General features: G+C 40.8%; 1 protein-coding gene across 1 annotated transcript in view; it reads left to right on the top strand.

The window, feature by feature from the left end:
* Positions 1 to 3,082: 3,082 nt before the first annotated feature.
* Positions 3,083 to 13,606, top strand: part of Naaladl2 (N-acetylated alpha-linked acidic dipeptidase-like 2) — a 1,346,047-nt gene continuing 1,335,523 nt past the window's right edge. Inside the window, exon 1 of the mRNA XM_017319681.2 lies at positions 3,083 to 3,153. The gene's annotated coding sequence lies outside the window, so the exon portion shown is untranslated. The remainder of the gene's footprint in view (positions 3,154 to 13,606) is intronic.

Here is a 13,606-nt window from a genome sequence, read left to right as displayed (position 1 = left end):
TTCAGTCACAATAAACTTTAACATCATATTTAATTACAGTTTGACAGAGACGTTCCATCTGTATCTAAGTTAATCACTTTGTTTTTCCTATTTTAACTTTGTATAATATATGTGTTTGATGAGTGCATGTATGTGAATATGGATGCTTTTGTGAGACAACATGTGAGCTGATGTCAGAGGAAATCTTAGGTGAGTGAGGGTCCTTGCATCACATAATGTTTGAGACAGGGTTTCTAGTCACCACTGTGTGACAGGACAAATATAGGCTTTAGAATCTCCAAGGCCATAGATTTATTTGCTCCAGAGTGACAGAGAGTAGGGAATAAGAGATAGAGGATGAGGAGAAGGGGAAGGGAACAAGGGAGAGAGAAAAAGTATATTTGTTCTGGAAGAGAAGGGACCAACAAAGCACTTCCTTGGGATAGAGAAGATACAGACATGACATATAGAAAAATGCCAGTTTATAAAGGTATGAGGGGAAACCCCATGTTAGGATATGTTAGGATTAGATATTTAATTTTAGTTGGGCATGTTAATTAATGAGCCAAAGTGGCTTTTGATAGCTGGACCTTGGTGGTCAGCCTCAGTGGCTAAATAAAGGGATAGACCTTGGTGGCCAGCTTTAGGAATATAACCTAAGGTTTTATAGCAAGGCAGAGGAATGGGGGAAAGGGGCTGGCCTGCCAGAGTCTTGCTTACTGCACTCAGAATCCTTGTACTGCATCTGTCCCCCAGGCTACATGACCTGTGAGCTTCCAGGGATTCCCTTCTCATCTGGGAACTGTCATTTCACTTACATAGCACTGGGATTGCTGGCACATATTAAAATGTCCAACTTTATGTGGGTTTTGGGATCTGAACTCAGATCTTCACTAAATCTTTGATGTTGGTTAAAATTTGGTTTCAGAGTTTTAAAACCATCAATTTTCAATCTAAATGCTCTTTTGAATAAAATTACGATATGATCTCATACCTATGAGACAAGGTTCAGTTTTCAGAATGCTGGTGTCTAACCACAAAGTTTTCCAGGTGGTTAATGAGCATACAAAATCAGGGATTTTATTTGCCTATGAAGAGTAGGAATGTTTTCCCTAACCAAGGGTTTTCAGGCATGGCAAACTTGTTATCTGTTGTGATAAAACGGTTTTGTCCTTAGCTTTAGTGTGTGTTGTTGCTTATGTGTTGAAAGTAAATGACAGATACTTTTTCTACATCCAGAGTCCCTTCAGGAACACTTCTCAGTCTTATTTTCAGATCTTCAGATATTGTGTTAAGAGCGTTCCACTCTTAAGATTTTATCTCCTTGTTTCACACTAATAAAAGCTTAATAAGCTTGAAGGGTTAGCAAAACCAAAAAACATGGGGTTCTTGAAAACAGCAAACATCTCTGTGCCTTTTAATCTGCAGGAGACCAGTGAGAAGAACAGACAGTCTTAGGTAGAAGCTGTTTTTTTTTTTTTTTTTTTTTTTTCTTTTTTTTTCTTATACTTCTTTCAGTATAAAGGGCTGGAAGCAGGCATGCATTTCCCCTCTCTCAGAAACACTTCTAATGTTTAATTCTTCAAGGAATTAGGGTGATTTCCACTCTAACCTATTTTGCTTCATTCCCCAGTGTTATTGTTCCCTTGTTTGAAAACAAATCTTTTTTTGATGTTGTATCTGGTGACTCACTCATTAAAACTTTAGAAAAATCCTTTCCTTCAGAAAGTTCCACCCTACTTAGAGAGGCCCAGCTAAAATTCTTTCCATTCCTTCATATTAATTAAAACCACCTTTTCCTTAAGCAGTTCCACTGTAAAGGGGAAGAAAAAAAATGTTAAGTAGGCAAACCGGCAAAACGGAGTGCTGTGAAAACAGAAACAAAGAAGAAAGAAAAAGAGAAAGCTGGAGTGATGATCCTTTGGAGGGCTGGGTGGATACTCTAGTATTAAGTAACTGGCTTAGATTGTACTGCCTTATTCACATCTCAAATTTATATGTGTACTCCTTTCTTCTAAAATTGACAGAAGCACCGCAGGGAACATCACATCGTCATTAAAACCAACGGAGAATGCTCCATCTGTCGTGCCTTTCAGGAATCCAGCCCACTAATTTTTTGCTGTGGGTTTGATGACTCAAACCCTCAAGATGCAGGAAGAATACCCTCGTTTTGCAGAGCTGCCAGAACTCATTCACTGGAGCAACGACTCTTCATGTGGGGCTCATTTGCAGGCAGTTGTTTATCTGTTTGCATATTTAAACAATCAAGCTCACTGGAAGGAGTTTGTCAGGAATTTCTAAATAGCAAGTAAATACATTGCTAGGCTCTGTGCATCCTTCTCTCTGTGGCTCATGGGCTACCTTTCCTTACTCAGTTCTTCCTCCCTCTCTAACTGAACTCCTTCTCTTAGTATCTGCTTTCCTACCTTCCACTGTGACTTTTATGTAATTTTCCACACTTGTACAAAACAATCATTTCTTCACTTTTGTAACTTCCTTTTAAAACAGGCCCATGTTATGCCAGTCTTTATTTTCTCCGATTATTTTAAGATGGGTTTCATGAACGCCAGCTTGCTTCCGAATTCCCTATGTGACCCACGAATCACCTCGACCTTCAGATCCTTCTGCCTCTACCTCCCCTCCAGAGTGCGGGGACATTTCAGTTTCTGCCATGCCAGGCTTGTACCTAAGACCCTGGTCTGGGCCACCTAACCGTGTCCCAGCTATGTTTCCTCTCTTTAAAAATCTCTGAACTATTTGAGAAACCGAGGCACAGTTTTGAACTTGCCTACCTGGCCTAGACAACTTTGCTCTTTTTATCTTTTAAACCTTTCGTAGGGCGCAAACGATAAACAGGGGCTGAAATCGCACGGAGGGCGTCAATCTCTCGGGGGTCGCCCTGGGGCCAAGTGTCCGGTGCTGCGGCGTCCCCGAGAGCCCTCCTCCCGCGCTCGGGCCGCTCGCTTCACCCTCCCGCGGCCCTCGGTCGGCCTTGGCAGCGCGGCTCCCGTGACTCAGCCGCCAGCCCAGCGCTGGCCCTGGTTGACACCCGCGAGGAGGCGACGCTCGGCCCGAGGCGCCCGCCGAGGTGGGGGTCGCCGCTCGCCCGCGCTTTACGGCTGCCGAAAACAGGCCCCGCCGGCCGCCGTACCGCAGACCCGCGGCGCCGCTCAGGTAACGCGAGTCCCCGTCCCCGTGCCGCGGAGTCCGCGGGAGCCCGCGGGGCGATGGGGCGAGGCCGGGCGCGCGCCCGCTGGTCCGCGGCCTGCCTCCGCGCTTCCGAGCCGCTGGCGACCCTGGCGCGGGGACGCCAGCAAGCAGCAGCCCGACGGACCGCGGCTTCCGCCACCCGCGGAATGTCGCGCTGTCTTCCCCGAGTGGCCGTCGGGTGTCGAGCATCCCCATCACCCGCCCGGCCTCCCTGCACTGCTTAGGGCCCCGCATCCCTAGGGGCGCTCAACCCTGAACTAAGTTAATGGGTAGACGTTAGTCCAGCCGAGCTGCGAAGAAACTTAGGAAACTCCGCTTCTCTCGCAGCGAGGCACTCGCAGTGTTTACTTCAGTCAGCCACGAGCGACATTCTGTGCTAACCAGCGATGGGAATAGGATGCAAAATTCTGTCCCTGCCCCCCTGGGTGCTCTTTGTGCTGAAGGCATCAGCCTGAGTCCCAGGATAGCAGACCCATCCCCAGTGGTAGCAGGGGAAAGGAGATCCGAAGGAAAGGTTGGATTTTAAACTGGTAGTTAAGCAGGGGTTTCCTCTTTTCTTTTTATCCCTCAGAAATTCTTCATGGAAAGGGGATTTTTAGCGCCCCCCGACACCCCTTTTTACTATCAGCAGTTATCTCTGACTTCAGAATTTCTCAGAAATACAATTGCTTTATCTAATGCAGTCTGATACCACATAGAGTATTCCGGGCATTTTTCTCAGAATTCCAGTACGAGTGAATTATATAATTTATCAGTTACATAAAGCATTACTAGGACACATGGAGAGCTTGATTCTTGCTTATACGTAGAATTAACAGATACTGCTACTACCTACCAAACACTGCCCTAGTCATTAGAATAGAGCAGACATTCTTGGTTTTTTGGGCTGTACATTCTAGTAGGAAGCGTATACAACAAGAAAAATAAGTTTGTGTGTTATGTATTTTAAAATGGCTAATAAAGGAAATCCTCAAGAGAAAGCTACATATTTCAACAGACTTTAACAGGTGAGGAAGAAAGCCATGGGCTGTGTAGGTCCAGAGCTCTCTAAGCACAATAGCAAGCCTACAAAGGCCTTGTTGCTGAGTTCAAGGATAAGGAAAGAAGTGTGTGTGGCCAGAGTGGAATTGAGGAGAGAGCAGTGGCTATGACTTTAAACTTTCTCATAGGAGCTAGATAGTATGGTATACTGAACTACTGCAATATCTCTTCAAGTAATATGGAAGGCCTTTGGAGTATTTTGACAGAAGGGAATGTAGTAATGATACATCTATTTAAAAACATCAGGCTGGTAACTGTGTTGGGGGCAACTGTGTTGTATGAAAGCAATGATTTATAGCTGGGACACTAATTAGCTATTAAGACAGAATTTCCATTTACTGAGCTGGGGAATATTGTAGGACATTGGTGTGCTGGTAGGCTTAGGACATTCATGCTTTTGAATGTTCAAGTTATGTCAAGCGGGCAGTTCGTTGCAATTTATATGCTACAGAGTTTCAAAGGTGGGCAGAACCGTGGTACATTGTTACACGGTCTCTCTCCATTCGAAACAATGTATTCCTCTCTACTGCACATAATCAATGTTTCAATTGTATTCACTCTTTCTTTTGGCATAACAATGAAGCAAGGTTCTCACAAATTTTTGTCCCCTTTGAGGTGCCCTGAGGCTTGAAGTATATGATATATTCTGTCACTTATTCTCAGGATTTTGACCAGTTAATCACCGCCAGTCCCCATCCCCTGTCTCCAGAAAACCAAACACAATAAAGAACCCTGGCAGCATCATCACCATCACCAAAGACTGCACCTACTGCAGAGAGCAGCACTAATACAGGCTTTTCTGGGAATATAAACATATATATTAGAAGGCAGAGTCACTTTATGTCAGTTTACCAAACAACAGTAGATTACATCTTAGAGCTTCCTACCCTCCCAGCTACAGTTTGACCAGACATGTATATGTCTTTTCATGGAGTGGGACTCAAATCAGAAAATGATTTGTTATCTTCCAAATAGCACTCAGAGTCCCCAGCTGGTCTGCTGTTGACAACTTTCTTCTCCCTGGAGGCCATATAAGCATCTTCAGTCCCTATGAACATTAGTTTGTAAGAAGAAAGCTTTAAGCTCAGTTCCATATTGATTTCTGTGTCTGCTAACCAAAGTGGTGTCTTCAGCAACAGGGCATTACCAATTGCTCTGGAAGGCAAGCAAGAGAAGTGGCAAGTGTATTCAGGGGTGGCGGTGGGGGAGACAATTATTTGTATTTAAAAAAAAAATCCATGATGCTTGGGCACAGCGTTATTCACCATGTAGAGTATCACTGTTCTAACTCGTTTTAAAAATTATGTATTTTAATTAGCATATAAAGGACAGGTCTCTGCATAGCTTTCTAATGCATCTTTAGTTTGGGTTAATTGTCCCTTCACCTCCCCCAACCACCCCGCTACCATGCTGCCATCTCTGTTTAAGCCTTTTTATGTCTTGTGTTTCCTTCTTATCCAGACTTACATATGACATGCGACTTTTTTTTTTTTAATCTCTGTGAAGATCCTATCTGTCTCATGTCTCAAGTCTCCTTCCTTACTTCCCAGTCTATACTGATATCCCAACCAAACACAGAAATACAAAATTCAAACCTAGGGCAGATACATGAGAGAGACTATGATATCTGTCTTTCTGTGCTAGGTTACTCAGTATATTTTTTCAGATCCATACTTTTTTGTATGTGTGCATAATGAGTAGAATTATATTGTCTCTATGCACCACATTTTCACTATTTGCCAATTGATGGACATCTAGGCTGGTCTCATTCCCTAGCTACTGTGAATAGTAGTCTGCAATAGGACATAGAGTGCTGTCATAGGGACCCAGGACTGCGTAGCAGGGTATATGGTCTACATATAAGGCAGTTTTATATTTCGGTTTCGGAGAAACCGAAAGGCTGGTTGCCATAGTACGCCTTAGTTCCCTTTCTCACCAATAGGTGAGAAATAGGATACCCCCTTTCACAGCCTCACCAACAGTGTACTAGGATGCCCCCCCCACACACACACACAGTCTCACCATCATTTGTCCTGTTAGCTTTCTTTGATAATAGCTATTTTGAGAGGAGTGAAATGGAAAATGGTTTAAATCTGTGCTTATCTGATGACTAACGATATTGAACATCTTTAAAAGTGTTTATTCACCATTATATTGCTTCTTATGAAAACTGTTCATTTCCATACTACCCTCCCCCTTTAATCGGGTTATCGGGAACCTAGGGTCTCCGTCAATGCTAGCCCTATGCTTTGCTCCTTAAGTACATACCTAGCTCTGAGACTTTTGGTTTTCTATACGCACAGTTTGATAAAATGAAGTGTTGAATCTGGTAGTAGATTTAATTATGGAGAGGTGACAGTAAATTTGGGGCAATATGTTAGCTGATATTAGTTTCAAACTGGGCTTTAATCATGTTAAAATCGACTAGGTGTTATATATAAGGTATAGAGACACTCTTTTGAGTACTTTTTTCCTGGCTGGTGTATCAAGATTGAGAGAATGGCTGTAGTTGGAAAGAGTACCTGTTTAAGAGTATTTTCCTTTGTTCATGTGGACTATGTGTTGAATCCATAGAATAAAAGGGTATGTTATAAGGTCTTAGGCAGGGGATGTAATAACCGCAATTTAAATGAGATTATGGCTGCCTTCATATATTTTTCCTAGTAGAAAAAGAAGGGTATATGTGGACATGACAGTGTAATTAAAATTGCCACATGATAAGCACTGAGAATTTTGAAATTCTTAATAATTAACATGAAAATTATCAGTGTTATTTGTGTCAAGAACTGCAGAGTACTTATCAGACTCCAGAATTCACTAGTTTTTGGCTAATTGTGTGTTGTGGAAAGGATAGGGAAAAGAGATTGCAGTTGGTGTTCTAGAGTGGGATATATGATAAACCTCTTCTCTAGGGGTGTTGATAGAAGTTTGAGCTGGTTCTGTGTCTGTGGTGAGCTGAGTAGCTTTGCTCTTATCTGCTCTGCTTGTCTGAAGAATATGGAGACCACTCTGTAAGAAAGGGGCTAAAACTGTGTCCCATAGACCAAATCCAACCCATCTGTCTTAGTCAGGGTTTCTATTCCTGCACAAACATCATGACCAAGAAGCAAGTTGGGGAGGAAAGGGTTTATTTGGCTTACACTTCCATACTGCTGTTCATCACCAAGGAAGTCAGGACTGGAACTCAAGCAGGTCAGGAAGCAGGAGCTGATGCAGAGGCCATGGAGGGATGTTCTTTACTGGCTTGCCTCACCTGGCTTGCTCAGCCTACTCTCTTATAGAACCAAGACTACCAGCCCAGAGATGGTCCCACCCACAAGGGGCCTTTCCCCCTTGATACTAATTGAGAAAATGCCTTACAGTTGGATCTCATGGAGGCATTTCCTCAACTGAAGCTCCTTTCTCTGTGATAACTCCAGCTGTGTCAAGTTGACACAAAACTAGCCAGTACAATTGACCCCTTGTCAACTTGACACACAAAATCACTAGTAAGCCTCAACTCTTACAATCTTATTCATCCCCATTCTAAATAACTTTAAAAGTCCCAGTCTTTACATATTCTTAAAATTTCAATCTCTTTAAAATATCCATCTCTTTTAAAATTCAAAGTCTTTTTACAATTAAAAGTCTCTTAACTGTGGGCTCCACTAAAACAGTTTCTTCCTTCAAGAGGGAAAAATATCAGGGCACAGTCACAATCAAAAGCAAAAGTCAATCTCCAACCGTCCAGTGTCTGGGATCCAACTCACCATCTTCTGGGCTCCTCCAAAGGCTTGGGTCACTTCTCCAGCCAGGCTCTTTGTAGCACACACGTCATCCTCTAGGCTCCAGATGCCAGTATTCCACTGCTGCTGCTGCTCTTGGTGGTCATCTCATGGTACTGGCATTGCCAAAACACTGCATGACCTCTTCAGTCCTGGGCCTTCAATTGCAACTGAGGCTGCACCTTCACCAATGGCCTTCCATGGCCTCTCACAGTGCCGAGCCTCAGCTGCTTTGCGTGACCCCTTCATGCCTTCAAAACCAGTACCACCTGGGTGACCCTTACATATTACCAAGTCCTGCTGCAGCAGGAGTACAACCTTGGCCATCTCTGGAACACAGCCTCTTTGTGCTTTCAGAAAACACTTCCCAGAAGATGTCACCTCAATGATGCTGGTCTCTTCTTAATCACCGCTAATTTCTTAGCTCCAGCTAACCAGCATCAATAGTCCCAGTAATGCAAAGTTTTTCCTTTGGTAGTTCTGGTATCTTGTTAATCACAGCTGATTCTTCAGCCCCAGCTAACCAGAACTACAGAATCTTCACATTCAAAACAGAAATGGCCCTGAAAAGAGTCTTTAATTTTCCCTCTGAAATTTCACAAGCCAAACCTCCATCTTTTGCAGTGTTCTCAACATTATCTTCCAAGCTCCTACACAACATCTGACAGAGCTCTTAACAATGAATGGATCTTCAAGCCCAAAGTTCCAAAGTCCTTCCACAGTCCTCCCCAAAACATGGTCAGGTTGTCACAGGAATACCCCACTCCTGGTACCAATTTGTCTTAGTCAGGGTTTCTATTCCTGCACAAACATCATGACCAAGAAGCAAGTTGGGGAGGAAAGGGTTTATTTGGCTTACACTTCCATACTGCTGTTCATCACCAAGGAAGTCAGGACTGGAACTCAAGCAGGTCAGGAAGCAGGAGCTGATGCAGAGGCCATGGAGGGATGTTCTTTACTGGCTTGCCTCACCTGGCTTGCTCAGCCTGCTCTCTTATAGAACCAAGACTACCAGCCCAGAGATGGTCCCACCCACAAGGGGCCTTTCCCCCTTGATACTAATTGAGAAAATGCCTTACAGTTGGATCTCATGGAGGCATTTCCTCAACTGAAGCTCCTTTCTCTGTGATAACTCCAGCTGTGTCAAGTTGACACAAAACTAGCCAGTACACCATCATAGGTTTCTATAAATAAAGCTTTTTTTCGAACCCAACAATATGCATCCGTTTCTTTTCTCTGCTTGCATGTGCCACACACTATAGAACCAAAAATGTCTAATTCTCTGACCCTTGCACATATTGGTGAACACTTTGTCTTTTATGTTGTTTACATAGCATCAATGTTAATATACTATTTGTGAAAATTGGTAACAATAGATATAATAATTTTAGAGTATTTACTAAGGGCTATCATTTTTCTTTCACTTTGTATGCAATAATTTATTTAATATCAACCAAAGTATTACCAAATAACTTCTGTTCTTTTCACAAATGAAGAAACTAAGGTATAAGGTGAATTAAGAACTTTCAGGGGGAAATTCCATGGAGTTTCAGCCCTAGACAAAGAGCTACAATCAATTAAGGATTCTGAGAATACAGTAAATGGTCTTCCCAGTACTAAGTGGTCAGTCCTGATATCATACACATACAAGTAACATTATATAGACATATATACATGTATGTGTAGTACCAGGAAGCATTCATGAACCCCACAGGACCACCAAGGAGCTGATTCTGGTGTAAAAACATTAGGATCTCTTTATTACAAACTCAAGCTTGGGTTTACTCACCAGAGCCATGCAGGATGGTTTGGTGAAGCAGCCCTGAACACTCATCCGGAAAAGGTTTTATAGGAAGTGGGGTATTGATCCCGCAAACATCTAATTGATGACTGTTATAATCCAACAGGTGGGTACTCTGAGGCAAGACTATGAAAATACAAACAATCTGAAAATATATCTGAAACAATCATAGGAATCTTTGATTAACTGTTAGTAAGAAGTAGCAAGGGATTAAATCTGGGTATGTGTCAAGGACAAGCCCTGGGGTCCTTCCTGGTACATGGGTGCAGCTTCAGCGGTGGGTCAAGTTCTCAGGCTGTTTTTCTTTTAAGATGGAGGTTAGTCCCAAGATGGAGTAGGTGTGGTCTCTCATGTGTGTATGATGCATATCTATGTATGTACCAACAAAGCAATTAGAGACCATTCATTTGAAAGGGGGTGAACAAGGGAGCCTATGTCAGAAGGGTTGGAGGGAGACAAGGGTAGGTGAAAAATGTTGTATTATATCACATTTTAGTTTCAAAAAGGAAAGAACTTGCTAAAAATGTTATAGAAAGTAATGGATCCAGGTAGGTGATTTTTTTTGACTGTCTGTATCCTTAATTTCAATGGGACATTATTATTGGATACATAGGTAAATGTATGTCATCGGTAGAACTCTTGCTGCCATGCGAAAGAAATGTAATTCATAATATTTGTATTCAAATAAAGCTCTATATTGTGAATTTAAGATGCTGAATATTCCAAATGAACATTATAGTTGAATAGCCAATGAAATACAAATATACCTTAATAGAAAGTTCTATCATGATTTCACTTTTCATTCAGTCCTAGAAAGCAGAGCCTGTATAAAGTAACTAAGTAGGAAATGATACTTCAATAAGGGCTTGTCACCATGTCTACTGACAGTGTTTCTACTGACAGCTTTCAGGAGTTTATCTGTTAAGTATGTGGTGCAACTAATTGAAAAGATTAGTAGCTAAAGACCCAGAGCCAGAGTATAGTCTTAATTCTGTACACAATGTGGATTGTATCTATTCTTTTTGTCTTTGTGTTTGTAGATTTTGTTTTGTTTTATCTTCTGAAAAGCAAGGCCCATGACTTATGAAAAATTTAGGGCTTCCTACAGCTAAAAATGTTACAATTTTGTAAGTATTTTACACTATATATTCAAAGAAATAAATGAAATGATTACATAGGAGAAATAGCTCGTTAAGGTAAAAGTTGAAGAGACATGTTCCTGCTGTGCACACAAATACATACACAAAAATAGTCCTATATTGATATTCCTATAAGATCAGTGTGGCTCGATTTTTATTTAAGATTTATTAGATTCTGTAGTTATATATCATTTATAGCTAATTAAATACCTGTCATGAGTTTTCTTTTCTTTTCTTTTCTTTTTTGTCCTTGTCTGAGGAATAGATAATTGTCCCCCACCTTGAGTTTGAATGGGAAGTAAGTCTTGATGAATTCCTTGACCTCTGCGATCTCGCAGCTTGTCTCATGTTTTCTTTAGCAAAATTTGTTTCATTGCTCAATTTGTCTGCTAGTTTAAAGCAAACAGAATACCTGAAATCAAGTGCCTGCTTCCCACTGTTACCTGGGCTATTGATGCCAGACAAAATTGTACGTTAATTGTTTTGACATTTTGATCTGAACAGTGCAGATACAAAAGGTGATTCATCTTGCATTGTAGCCTACTATTTTCAACTCAGCTTGACTTTCCCCTAGCAACTTGCTTATAAATGTTGTATTACCTTTCAAAAGTTGAGTTTTAATCATACTGTTTTTTCCCCCCACATTTAATTACAGGGTATGATTCAACAACAATTAATAGATGTTTTAGATTTTCATCTGAAAAATATCTACTTTTCACTTGAATCTTTTAAAAATAGATAATAAAAATTCATATTTTGTTAGGGGTGGGACCCGGTATCTACCTCTTCCCTCTCCATGTTGGGACCCTGTCTGACTTGAACCTGTGTAGACCCTGTGCATACTGCCACAGTCTCTGTGAATTTATATGTGCATCTGTTCTGTTGTATCTTGAAGTCCCTGTTTTCTTGGGTCATCCATCACCTCTGTCTCCTACAGAGCTTTCTGCCTCTTGTGTCCATGTAGATCAGTTCTCGAGCTTTGAGAGGAGAGGTTTGATGAAGGCTTGCCATTTCAGACTAAACACTCAGATGTCACTCACTGCATGTTGTCCACTGTGCGTCTCTGTGTTAATTCCCTTCTACTGCAAATTAAAATAACGATGTTGTTGAAATTCAAGTAACTCATTGCTATCAATTCTCTTGAATGTTGAAAGCTACTCAGTTTCATTGTTGACTGGTATATGTGTGTTAAAACCAGCTGTTCTTTTCTTCTTTTTAATGTCATATACAAAAATTCAATTGTGCAACTTTTGTATCCTTATCAAGGATTCAGTTTTAAACCAAAAACTACACAATAAAGTATTGGTATGTTTGTATTATAATAGACACATTTTTTACATGCTTCTATTTTGAACTCATCTAAGCTTTTTTTTTTTTTTTTTTTTCATGACAAAAAGTCCCTCATATTGTGTTTGGAACAAAAGAGCTATAAAACGTGGAAATTGGTGCTTGATTAAAATGGTCTTGCTATTGTACTTTTTGACATTTTTCAGTCTCATTCACCTTCCTTTTGTATTACATACATAGGTTGTGGAAGCATTTTCAAAATCCAGACCTCGTCTGTATTGTTCTTCACTGTAATATCTAAACAATGATAGTGCAAACCATTTAATGAAATGTTCGAGAATGCAGGATTAAGGATGTCAAAGGGGAGAGGCAGGAGGACGTCAGCTGTTGTCCTCTTAGCATTTGTAGTCTCTTCTGGGACATCTGCCTTTTGTCTTTCACCTTATCTCTTTCTTGTCCATCTATTTTATCTGTGATTTTATTTTAGAATTTTAAACTATTAATTTGTGAAGTGAGGTAAATAAAAGCACATTACTTAACTATTGTAAAAAATAGTGTATGATTTAAGATGGTGTTTGCCAAATTGTCGGACATACTTTCTTGTCTATGAAGTTAGTCAGATGGGTGTTTAAGTCCCAGCTTCCCGTCTCACTGTTCTATTTGGTGCCTGATGCCTTGATTCACTTATATTTTACCCTCTACAATGAGAGTTATAGCTTCTCCTTTCAGGGTTGTTTTTAAGTGAAACTGGGTTTTAATATGCAACAGATTCAGTCCTAATACTTAAAACACATTTCCTCTGACCCGGTTCTTTTCAGGTTTCCTTCATTCTTTACTGTCATGAAGAAAAGCTTGGTAAGATCATATGTGGGTTAGCGGTGCAACACTGTGTTGTTTTCTATTCTTTCCTATGCTCAAAGGAATGTCAAGGGTTCAGTAAGGAAGTATTGTAAAGGTTTTGTTCAAGTTTATGGAGGTGTTTCATTGTATATGAAAGATGAGAGACTTTACATGTTTGATACATAAAACCACATAATACCATCACATGTCTGTATTATGATAATTTTTGGTGGCTGCTCACTGCTTTGTGAGTGAATCCATATTTTGTTACCCACTCACTCATCAAGGCTAATTGTAATGTGGCCTGAATTAGAGACTGCTGCTCAATTTATTTCCTAAATCCTAAAATTAAAAAATTAATTTTGTTTCATTGAAAATAGATTTTTCTCATATGATACATTCTGATCACTGTTTTCCCCTCCCCAGCTCCTTCCAGAAAATTCATTCTCTCATTAGATAAGAAATAGGCACTAAAGTCTAGGGCGAAATAAACAGAAAAAAATAGTCAAAACTACTTTTGGTACATTTCACAATTCCAACTCCCC

This window comes from Mus musculus, chromosome 3, assembly GCF_000001635.26.
Source record: "Mus musculus strain C57BL/6J chromosome 3, GRCm38.p6 C57BL/6J".
In the NCBI taxonomy this organism is placed as follows: Eukaryota; Metazoa; Chordata; class Mammalia; order Rodentia; family Muridae; genus Mus; species Mus musculus.
The sequence above is the reverse complement of the archived record's forward strand: the minus strand, read 5'-3'. Positions and strand labels throughout refer to the sequence as shown.